Below are 10,915 nucleotides of genomic sequence, written 5' to 3' on the forward strand. Positions count from 1 at the left end.
TCTTTTGTTTATAGTCTCGCGGGCAGCTGTCAAAAGCTACATTTATCTTTATAAATATCATAAGCCTGATAGTATTGGCGCAATCAAAATTTAGCGCATCAGTTAACGTAAGTTAAATAATTCAAGGGAAAATCTGCCCAAATTTATGTGCATGCACTGAAACTATACCATGCACTCACTCTACGGAAAAGTCAATAAGGTAAATACACCTCGTCTGGAAAGTGAGGTATTCATCTAACACGGAAATAAGGTGCCGTATGTTTGTATCAAAACCTGCATACTTTTGTTGGATTTGAAACAAATCTCTTGTGAATTTAAATATAAATTTGCATAAAATTTACAAATTCCTAAGAGAAATTAATTAGATTTTTTATAGGATAAGATATATGTGGAATTCATAGTGAATTTCATAAGAAGAAAAAAATCGGCAGAATTTTCAATACTATCCTTCTAATGCATGGTGATTTGTTGTTTTTTTTTTTAAATTTCCAACCGGAATTTCATTTCCTAAAAACAATGAAATTTCCTACAGGAAAGTAACAAAACTTCTCTAATATTTTTTTATTCCGATATGGTATTCTTGAATTCGTAAAGTTAATTGAAAACTCCTGTAAGAATGTGGGGAATTCTATACGGGTCGATATTTCGCACGCAGGCCTAGTGGGATTTCTAATACTTAGAATGAGTGTCTATCTTTTGGCTCGTATTTTGGATTTTTTCTGTACAATGAATGCATCGCGGGATTGAATTCAGTCGTGAGTTTTGGTAGATTTCTCCGAGAACATGCTGATTATAGCACAATCACAAATTAACACATTTCGTACGCCAAAAGACATTAAGGTAGTTCCGTACACGTACTGTTATGAGTTCAAAGTAGAAAAAACTGTGTTAATTCCCACTTCATATAGTTTAATTTGATTAATAATTGAAGAAAATATACAGCTAATATGTTGCTACTTTTCGAAAGATGTCAGACATACATATGTATACATCAACCGAAGTGTATGTCAAAATAAGAAAATCGCGCATATTCTCTAAACAGAATTATAAAACTACATAAAATGCATAAAAACTGGTTAAAAGGAATTTTTTTTTAGCAGTTTCGAAAAGCTATATATATATATATATATATATATATATATATATATATATATATATATATATACATTGATTGTGGATATCAGAGAAAACATTGTATATAATAGACATACAACTTGATAAAGGAAAAACTAGCGTAGGAGTTATTACCCTTGACAACATTTTAATGGACTATTTATAGAAAATATGAACTTTCTCAGTATTAGATACTTAACCAGATTATTTATTGTACACGTTGACAAAAATCCTATATAAGACATTTCTATCATGCACAAAGTTTATTTTTTTTAGGAGGGGGGGGGGGACTTATGACGCCACATGAGGGTGGAATTACCTTTACAATAAGCTGTAGACCTTGTGTACTAATCGTTGTAAAACAAATAAAGTTTACACTTTTTAATATTGGAATCTAATGTGCACCATTTTGTATAAGATGACCGCAGAAAAAAATAAAGCTGACAAAAATACCCTTTTCATGAATCATATTAAGGAGAACTTCAAAATTGTTGAATATAAATCATATTAAGGAGAACAACTTGCAAGCTTCGAATCATAAAGTACATTTATATAAATTCACATCAAGTCCACTCAGTAAGATAAAACTACCAATGGAGGATAAAAAATTTCACATAACAAACTGTAACCAAGATGTTACAAATATTTTCAAGTACAAGGTTACTTTTCTTTTTACATGAATATGCATTACAGTCATTCTTATATTGTCATAATTCAACTAAATTCCGAACATGGACCTCAAAGAGGTAATGTGGTCAATGCTTCACATAAATTTGTTTAAGTAAAATCATCGATATATCATGGGTAATGCAGTACAGTTGTCAAATTAATATTTTCAAATGCAAGAATTCGTGCACGATGCACATATTCCGGTGTGTACGAGCAGCGGAAGGAATTCAGAAAATCTCTTGAATTCTTTCCAATAGGAACGCATTGCCAAATCAATACGCCAGTATCCTTGCGCAGTGCAGATTAATCATTCTTTCATTTATATGGATATCGTCTAAGTCACAAGGCTTAAAAGTCTATGTGGAAGCAAAGTGACTCAGCTCAGGGTTGCAGCCAAAGAACATTTTGCTTTCTAAAAATCTTATATATATATACATGTACATCCATTACGACTTTCTTCAGTTAAACTTAAAATTTTGACGGCAATCATGGTACTATGAATGCCGTTTATATTTCAATGTCAACTGTTACCTTCAAATCAATCAGTTATACATAAGACTACAGTGTATATGCTTCGCCTGTCATCACACGTTGATCGACGAGTACGGAAAGTTTTGTAAAATTTGACTCGGGAAAGAATTCTCGGAAATCACCCTTGGTTTTCTACAGACAGCCATGTATGTAATAAATTCGTTACCTTGAAAACGGCGTATAATTACATTAGTAATCTAAAATATTGCTTCATATGACTCAGACATGCATAACCTCTGAGGCCAAAAATTCATATTGCGCAAGCGTCATATCCAAAGGAAACAGTTTCATACATTTGATATAAATATCGGGCGCCTAAGAGTGGTTTTCCTGCAACTCGAGAATCTTATAATTCTCTGACATTACAAATGACATTGAGGGTGGTTCATAAATGTATTCTGGTAACGTATAATTAGCAATACAAAGGGTGATATAACAGGCTTTCTGCTAGTATGACAACCACATAGAAATTCTGATTTATGATCGATATTAAAAGTGTCACGGTTTGTAGAAAATTTAATGACACGGTATGTGTAATAATTCTACCATTTTGTTTAGTCAGTAGTAATTAAAATATTATTAATGAATTTATAGTTTGAGTGCACTGCATTTTAGCAACAATGATTCTCTCATACTGCACGAAATTAAGGAATGTTTAGTTATATTTATATAAGAGGAGATTTATATTGTCTCGTGCGTGAAAATATTCAATCTTTCAGTGACAAAATACGAAGTCATCTTGCATCTTCCGTTATGTGTCATAAAAAAAACAAAGAAATACGTTTCACAAAACTACGCTTTTAGACATTAATGCTTAAACATTCTTCAAAAATTCAAAATGAAATATTTCAGAAAATAAGAATTGCCCAGGTAAATTCACAATCATCTATGAGTGTTTCAAGATATTTACATTTCGGCTTCTTCTCCAGAATCACTGGGCCTCCTCCTATCAGACATTGCACAATGTATTTCTTGTGGAAACAAAAATTCAAATTTGCTCACATCAAGGGTCACGCCTCATCTAATGGGTGGGGTGTAATTTGGAAAATAGGATGGGGAGTTCAGAGAATCACTTGCTTAGAAATGACAAAAAAAATCATGTGATAATTTTCTTGTATAATGTAGATAAAAGGTTGTTCACATCATGAATCATGTGATAATTTTCTTGTATAATGTAGATAAAAGGTTGTTCACATCATGGTCATCGAGGTCACGAACTTTTCAGGAGATACGTACATACTGAGGATCACTTTAATTTTAACAATTAATGAAACCCAATATGACAGCATCCTCAAGTAGAGTAGAGTTATGGTTGTTTAAATCAGGTCTGTCGGGATCAAGATGTGGACTTTAGTGCGGTCCTTCGAATGAGACCGCAAAATCCAAGGTCCCGTGTCACAACAGGTGTGGCACGATCAAGATCCCTCCCTGCTCAACTGCCATAAGCGCCGAGCATAGGCCTAAATTTTGTAACCCTTCACAGGCAATGGTGACTTCTCCATATGAGTGAAAGATTCTCTAGAGGGACGTTAAACAATATACAATCAAACAATCAACATGTTTCAAATTTTTACATAGGAATAAATAGGAGATATCCTGAATTTTATATTTTCTTTTAAATAAAACAATGAATCTGTATTTGGCTGAGATGAAAGCAATACAGGTATCAGAATGATGCATGAAAGATCAACAGTTTGTTTCCAATGAGGTCCTCGCCTTATTTTGGCTTTGTGCAGCTTTTACGAGAAGGATTGGTAGTATAGGAGGAAGTTCAAGTATACATGGAGAAAACCTACATGTCAGAGTGGGCGACCAACACACCCTATCACACACCACCACTGCTGATAAAGAGAATCGAAGCCAGTTCACAGATGTTAGAAACGAAGTCGTTGTCACTGCGCCACCCTGACACCCTTGATTCTGTCCCCCAAATCTATGATAGGTTTTACACAAGGCTGATGTTTTATATCAATGGAAGAACAAAACTGTCTCCTTAATTAGTCCAGGCCTGGGGGTTATAAAACTTTGAGAGCAAGTTTTCATACTCAAACTCTGTGGTCTAAATCGTACTCATACTCAAAAGTGAAAGTTATAAAACTTTTATAAAATCATTCTCACACTCAAATGGAGTACATGCTCAATTTGGTCGAGTGTTTCGAAGCTTGCTCAGAGTTGTACTCAAAACAAACATGGCTGAGTTTAAGTATAAGTACGGTAAAAGATTTATAGCCTCCAGGCCGGATTGGGCAAGAATATTCAATCATTTTAACTAATGCAACAGGTACATGTCACCATTTCTACCTGTCTTGCTTGATTTGTTCTTATTTAGAATTTTATATTAGTGTGCGTTACATAATCAACTGTTGAATAGCAGAATTATGATCAAACTATCATGCTTGACATCAAATAGCTTTGTGCCCAGAAGAAAGTGTTGCATTATTCTATGCCATTAAAGTTATATGTTCGGGTTTTTCCATTGGTAACCACACCGCATTACTACAACGTAAATGGATTGTCTCTATCATGCGACATGCACATTTGATTTTTTGATTTTCTGGAGAAGTAAAGGAATGGTGGAAATGACAGAATGGTGGGTCACTTGAACACTTTGTAAATCTATAAATAACGTGTTGATTTATGAAATTTCAAGATCGAAAGATTATAATTCTTGACACATGGATCACATCTGATTATGGATGACATTTAGCAAGTATGTATATCACAAACTACACGTAATCAAGTGGTAAATACATTTTCTCACATCACATTTAACTCCAAACTAACAACTCAGCTTTACGACAAGTGGGATGTCCTCTCCATCATCAACTTCCCATATGATATAGGAATAGTCCATTATCAATTACATATGGTCTTTATGTCTCCCAACTGATTCGATACGGGAGATCATGCTCTGCGTATGATCAATTTTTAAACCGATGCAGATAACAGACAAATAAGATGATGTTACAGGGGTTTAGTCGGTTTCGTTTCAAATCAACATTTCGCAAATTCTATGGTCTTTATAACAACCTGTCATTCGGTTGACTATTGTCGGACGTGTTACATACTAATTGTTAGCCTAGCTTTTTAATACTGATTTTGACAACGAATTGTTCCATTTGCCTGATTCGGATAGAGGGCTTACGGCAGGTGTGACCTGTCATTAGGGAATGTCTATTCCACGTCGGCATCTGATACCACTTTCGGTGTTTCCAGGGGTCAATGTTTGACCTGCTCCCAGTTTTGTATTGTTTATAGGATTTAAGAGATTGATCAATGTTCGTTATCGTCAACTTTTTCAAAAGAAAAGTCAATATCCCAAGATTTTATATCATTTGCATTTTTCAAAACATGTATTCGATCATTAAAATTGATAGCTCTGACAACACAAACTTCATTAAGGGTTAGCTTACCCCCCCCCCCCATCTCCCCAGTAAATTTATGAGCAATGCAATGTGAAATATGATGTTTAGAAGACTAGCCGGAGCGTCATTGCATTCTATCGCTTTTTCAATAAATGTTGTGTTACATGTCGTAAATATCTCATTGAATACAGTATCTGAGGATGTAAATATTGATTGAATGTATATTGTTTAACGCCCCGTTTGAGAATTTTCACTCATATGGAGACGTCACCATTGCCGATGAAGGGCTGAAAAATTTAGGACTATCCTCAGCGCTTATGGCCTTTGAGGAGGAAGGGATCTTTATCGTGCCACACCTGTTGTGACACGGGACCTCCGTTTTTGCGGTCTCATCCGAAGGCCCCATTTAGTCGCCTCATACGACAAGCAAGGGGGTACTGAGGACCTACAATATATTGTAACCCGGATCCCCACGGAATGCGGTCTCATCGTACCGCCCCATTTCGTCGCCTCTTACGACAAGCAAAGGGTACTGAGAACTTATTTTAACCCGAATCCCCAAGAGGCGGTGACGTAAATATATATTGCAAAACCCTATCTATTTTAAGATACTTGCAGATGCTACAGCCTGTATCCCCAGATATCCCTTATAGTAACCTCTGAAGTTATTTTAATACGTATTGTTAGAATATGGTGATACTGTACAACACCGTCAACAACAATGATCATTGTTAGGTATCCCGAGGGGGCATTTTGGTTACTTTCTATAACCTGTGATAACCGAAAAGCGAGTAAAAAATACCAACTGAAATTGGAAATGTTACTCCGCCTGTCGAGTTTAAACAATCGGAAACTGCCCATTGTAAATGAGTCCAATGTAGCCAGTTCCGTAACTCCGGATACGGAGCGCAGTGAGTGTACGTGCATTTACACATACATACAAAATGATAGAACAGCTTCGTTTGTCCTTGTGAAAATGAAATAAACAGAAGCAGCGTCAACGATGCAAAATGTGCCCAAACTATATACATGTACATGCATTTAGTTTCTTTGGTTACAAGATGGCTATGACAGTGGCAGAATTGGATGTGCAGGAGAATATATATTTCAGGGGAGTGAATGATATATACCAGAGATTGCACGTCTAGCGATTATTTTCACTAGCCCTTCCACAAAGTGCCGAAAGATGAATGAACAGACAACACAGAGGCATACACTGCACCACACCAGAATACAACCCCTTTATCATTTTGTCTACAAAATTATCCGTGTTAGTTTGACCTTGACCTTTGATATATGACCTTGAAAAACAATACCCTTCTTCCTCTTATCATTGGGAACATGTGTCCTAAGTATATGATAGCTGGCCTACAAGAATCTGACAGACGAACAGACAGACGCACTGCGACATACCATGATACGCCCCACTTATGACGGTCGTAAAAATAAAGTCTTTTATTCAGTGACTCAAGAGTGATAGATTTGAAAGCGCATCTTTGCACACTGGGTGTTCATCTTTCTGCAGTTCGTATATAACCCCAGCAATCATTTTAATACTAAACTGTTGATGTTCATATTTCATCTGTAGAAGCAACTTACATCACACTGTGTAACTTTGAAAATTTACCAGCAAAAATACAATGGGTTCGTTTTTTTAACTTCCAAGATTACACACATAACAAGATATTATCCTTGCAATACAAGGAAAACCCCAAAACTGGAGTCGAATTAGAGCAATAATGTTTAAGTATCATATTGAAAGATAACACCTCAAAGGTGAGTAACAGGGGCGGATGCAGGAATTGCTGTTACGGGGGACGCCCCTTTATGAGGCCTGGGGGCCGCCATGAGCCTCCCCCCCCCCCCCCCCAGTCTGGTGGGGGCCCAGAGGGCGAAGCTCCTGGATTTTACAGATTTTATAGGGCTTGAAATATATCTCCTATTTAGTCATTTGTACTATTTTCTATAAGGTGGCATTAATAAAATGACGCAAATTTTAAGGGTTTTTTGAAAAAATTAAGTCCTCCCAATAAAGTAATTCAAGAAATCAACAGATTTTGTCTTTTGTCATTTATTTCTCAGGGAATGGAAGAAATTATTGCTTCTTTTATCGTTTAGTACATTTTTCTTAACATTATACCACGATGTACCATATATTTGAAAATTTGGGGGGGGGGGGGAGGGGAGGGTCGGCTGCGCCTCCCCCCACCCTTAAATCCGTCACTGAGTAATTCTCATTCTTTCCTGTTACCTAATGTGATGTGTCTTATTTTTTATACTATAGTATATCTTAATACATATTCAGGGGGCGGATCCATGAATTGCAATTAGGGGGCAACTTTATGAGGCAGGGGGCCGCCTTAAGGCCTCCAGTGGGTCCATGGCGAAATCTTGGTGGGGTCCCAGGGGGTGAATCCCCGGAATCCCTTGGATTTTACAGATTTTATAGGGCTTGAAATATGTCTCCTATGTCGTCATTTTTACTATTTTCTGTCATTTTTGATAATTAATAAAATGACGCAAATTTTAATGTTCTCCTGATAAAAGTAATTCAAAAAATCAAGAGATTTTGTCATTTATTTCCCCGAGAGTGGAAGAAATTATTTTTTCTTTTAACGTTTACACTTTCCTAAACAAGAGACCACGGTTTACCTTAAATTTGATTGAAAATTTTAAGTGGGGGGGGGGGGGGGGCTGCGCCCCCCACAAATCTGCCATTGATATTAGGAAAACATCACAGCTGTTTAGGAGAGAGTTCTTCATGAATTACTAAGGCTGTTGATAAAGACCCCCGCATTGTTTTGTTTTTTTGTCCGTCTAGCGATCTGTCCAGAGAATAGTTTCTTTAGAATCAAAGGCGTCGCAATATACACTGCATGTTTTGTGTTGAACTTTGTGCATACATCAAGAGATGTGCGTTTAATAAAAAAAAAGGATATTACGTTGTCATCGAAAATGATTGATAAAGAAATAACAATGACTTGTGTTTGATTGTTCTCTACGGGTCTATAATAGTGTTTACCATGTAACAATTAATTTAGGCTCCGCATCACTTCTGCGTGATTTATATTCTATATCAGTCGTGAAAACAAATACACAATGGAGCGATTTATAATCATCATATATAAAGGTATTAATAACTGAAACTTCGCAGTTATGTAATGTAATGGTATCTTGGTGAGAAAGAGAGAGAGAAAAAACTCCATCCCATTAAGTGCTTGTTTAAAAACTGAAAAGAACAGCATTGAAAATTAATCTTTAAAACAATAAATTGATGTACTAAATGATGCAGACAACGTTCTTTCACTTTGCAATCAAGTAAATCAAATGGGAGGAAATTTCAGCCATTGATCAAAATTTATCGCTTTGTTCGGAAGCCATTTTGATTTATGGTTACTTTGATACCGCAATGCAAGTATTCGCGAGAAGAGGTTAGAATTATGCGAAACGGAAGTGGACACACAAGCACAGGGGGATTATCATTGGTTCCTTTACTAGTAACAGGGGACTTAAATAAATTGCTGGGACTAGACCTAAGGTTATTGAATCCTGCCTTTTAGTGGTTTGATTGTAGCAATTATCGAACCAGAGGAGCCGCTTGATAAATGGCGGTAGGCTGGAAGGATTACAACGTCAAAGTGAAATGAATATAGATGACACCCTGTCTTATATTTTGATAGCACTAATTATGAAAGTTAGAGCTAGGTCTATTTCGTTCGACAAAGCTACAAACATGACCATCTCTCTCTCTCTCTCTCTCTCTCTCTCTCTCTCTCTCTCTCTCTCTCTCTCGGGAGAGAGAGTGTATATATATATATAGAGAGAGAGAGAGAGAGAGAGAGAGATGAGGATATATATCTATAGGGAGATATAAATTGCAAATAACAATTGATCCAACACAAAACCAGAATTTTATGAACTTTTTGGTAGAATGTAATTAAACTACACACACCATTGATAAACACACACACACACACACACACACACACACACACACACTCTCTCTCTCTCTCTCTCTCTCTCTCTCTCTCTCTCTCTCTCTCTCTCTCTCTCTCTCTCTCTCTACTTTCTGGCACATCTTATAGGGTTAGTGACTATTAGTCATGTAGCAGATTTTATTTGATAAGAAATATAAGAAATCAGAATACGTGGAAGCACTCTAAGAAATGGCATTCAATTTACGTATGTACTCTTCTGTCAATAAGATGGAATACAAAAAAAAAAAAACTTCAGACAAACTCCAGACAAACAAAAATTCTCCACAGCCTCTGTCAAAATTTTCCTTTGTTGTCTGACATCCCATTGTCTTTAACTCGAGACAATATTGGTAGAAACTATGATAAAAATGTTCAAAGAGTACATATCTCTCTCTCAAGCAGAATGTGATCTCCCATCACGCATGTCAATCATTTCAACAGGAAATGTTGAGACAGCATCTCTACAAATTCTACCTGACAGGTATTTCCCTGTGCATGTGTAATCTTGTAAACTTATTTACCTGGGTGGTAGTATTCCGAAGGATATTATCATTTGACTGAAACCAGTCTGACTGACCTGACTTTTGACTGAAAAAAGTGTTTAATTTTCACCAATTTCGTCCTTTCCTAAACATAAAAATCATTACTATTGAGTGAAGAAAAAAGAGAAAAAGCTTTGAAATGACCTCTAAAATAACACAAAATACACCCCCTCCCCCTTTATACGGCTTTGAGTAAATTTAAAACGCGTCGAAATCGTTATTCAATACGCAAGTTTCACGATACGTCCGAGTTATTTTCTTTAGAGAACTCTCGTATACAGTAAGGCGCGAAAAAGTTGTTTACGTGCGGGAATGGAACAAATGCCCATCACTGCATGAGCGAATGTGCTCAGCAACTTTCTTATACGCAGTTTCATCATCTGAATTCGATTGATACGCACACTACGAAAGTGATAACTATTCAGGGAGTGATATGGAATACATGAAATTCTTATCACGTGATTTAGTTACTTACAAATATAAATGACCTCGTCTTTATGTAGTTTTTTTTTTTTTTTAAATTTTTGTTTTTTGTTGTTTTTTTGTTGTTTTTTTTTACACTTTAGTGTGAACATTTCTTTGGATAATATTTTGTATTTCTTACATTTCCATGTTTAAACAAGACTTTAGTACATTTCATCATCTTCCTTACTGACTGTAAGTTCACTCGTTCCCACTTACAATAAGCATTCAAAGTACCACTAAACGCACCTTCTAC

This window comes from Ostrea edulis, chromosome 3, assembly GCF_947568905.1.
Source record: "Ostrea edulis chromosome 3, xbOstEdul1.1, whole genome shotgun sequence".
NCBI lineage: Eukaryota > Metazoa > Mollusca > Bivalvia > Ostreida > Ostreidae > Ostrea > Ostrea edulis.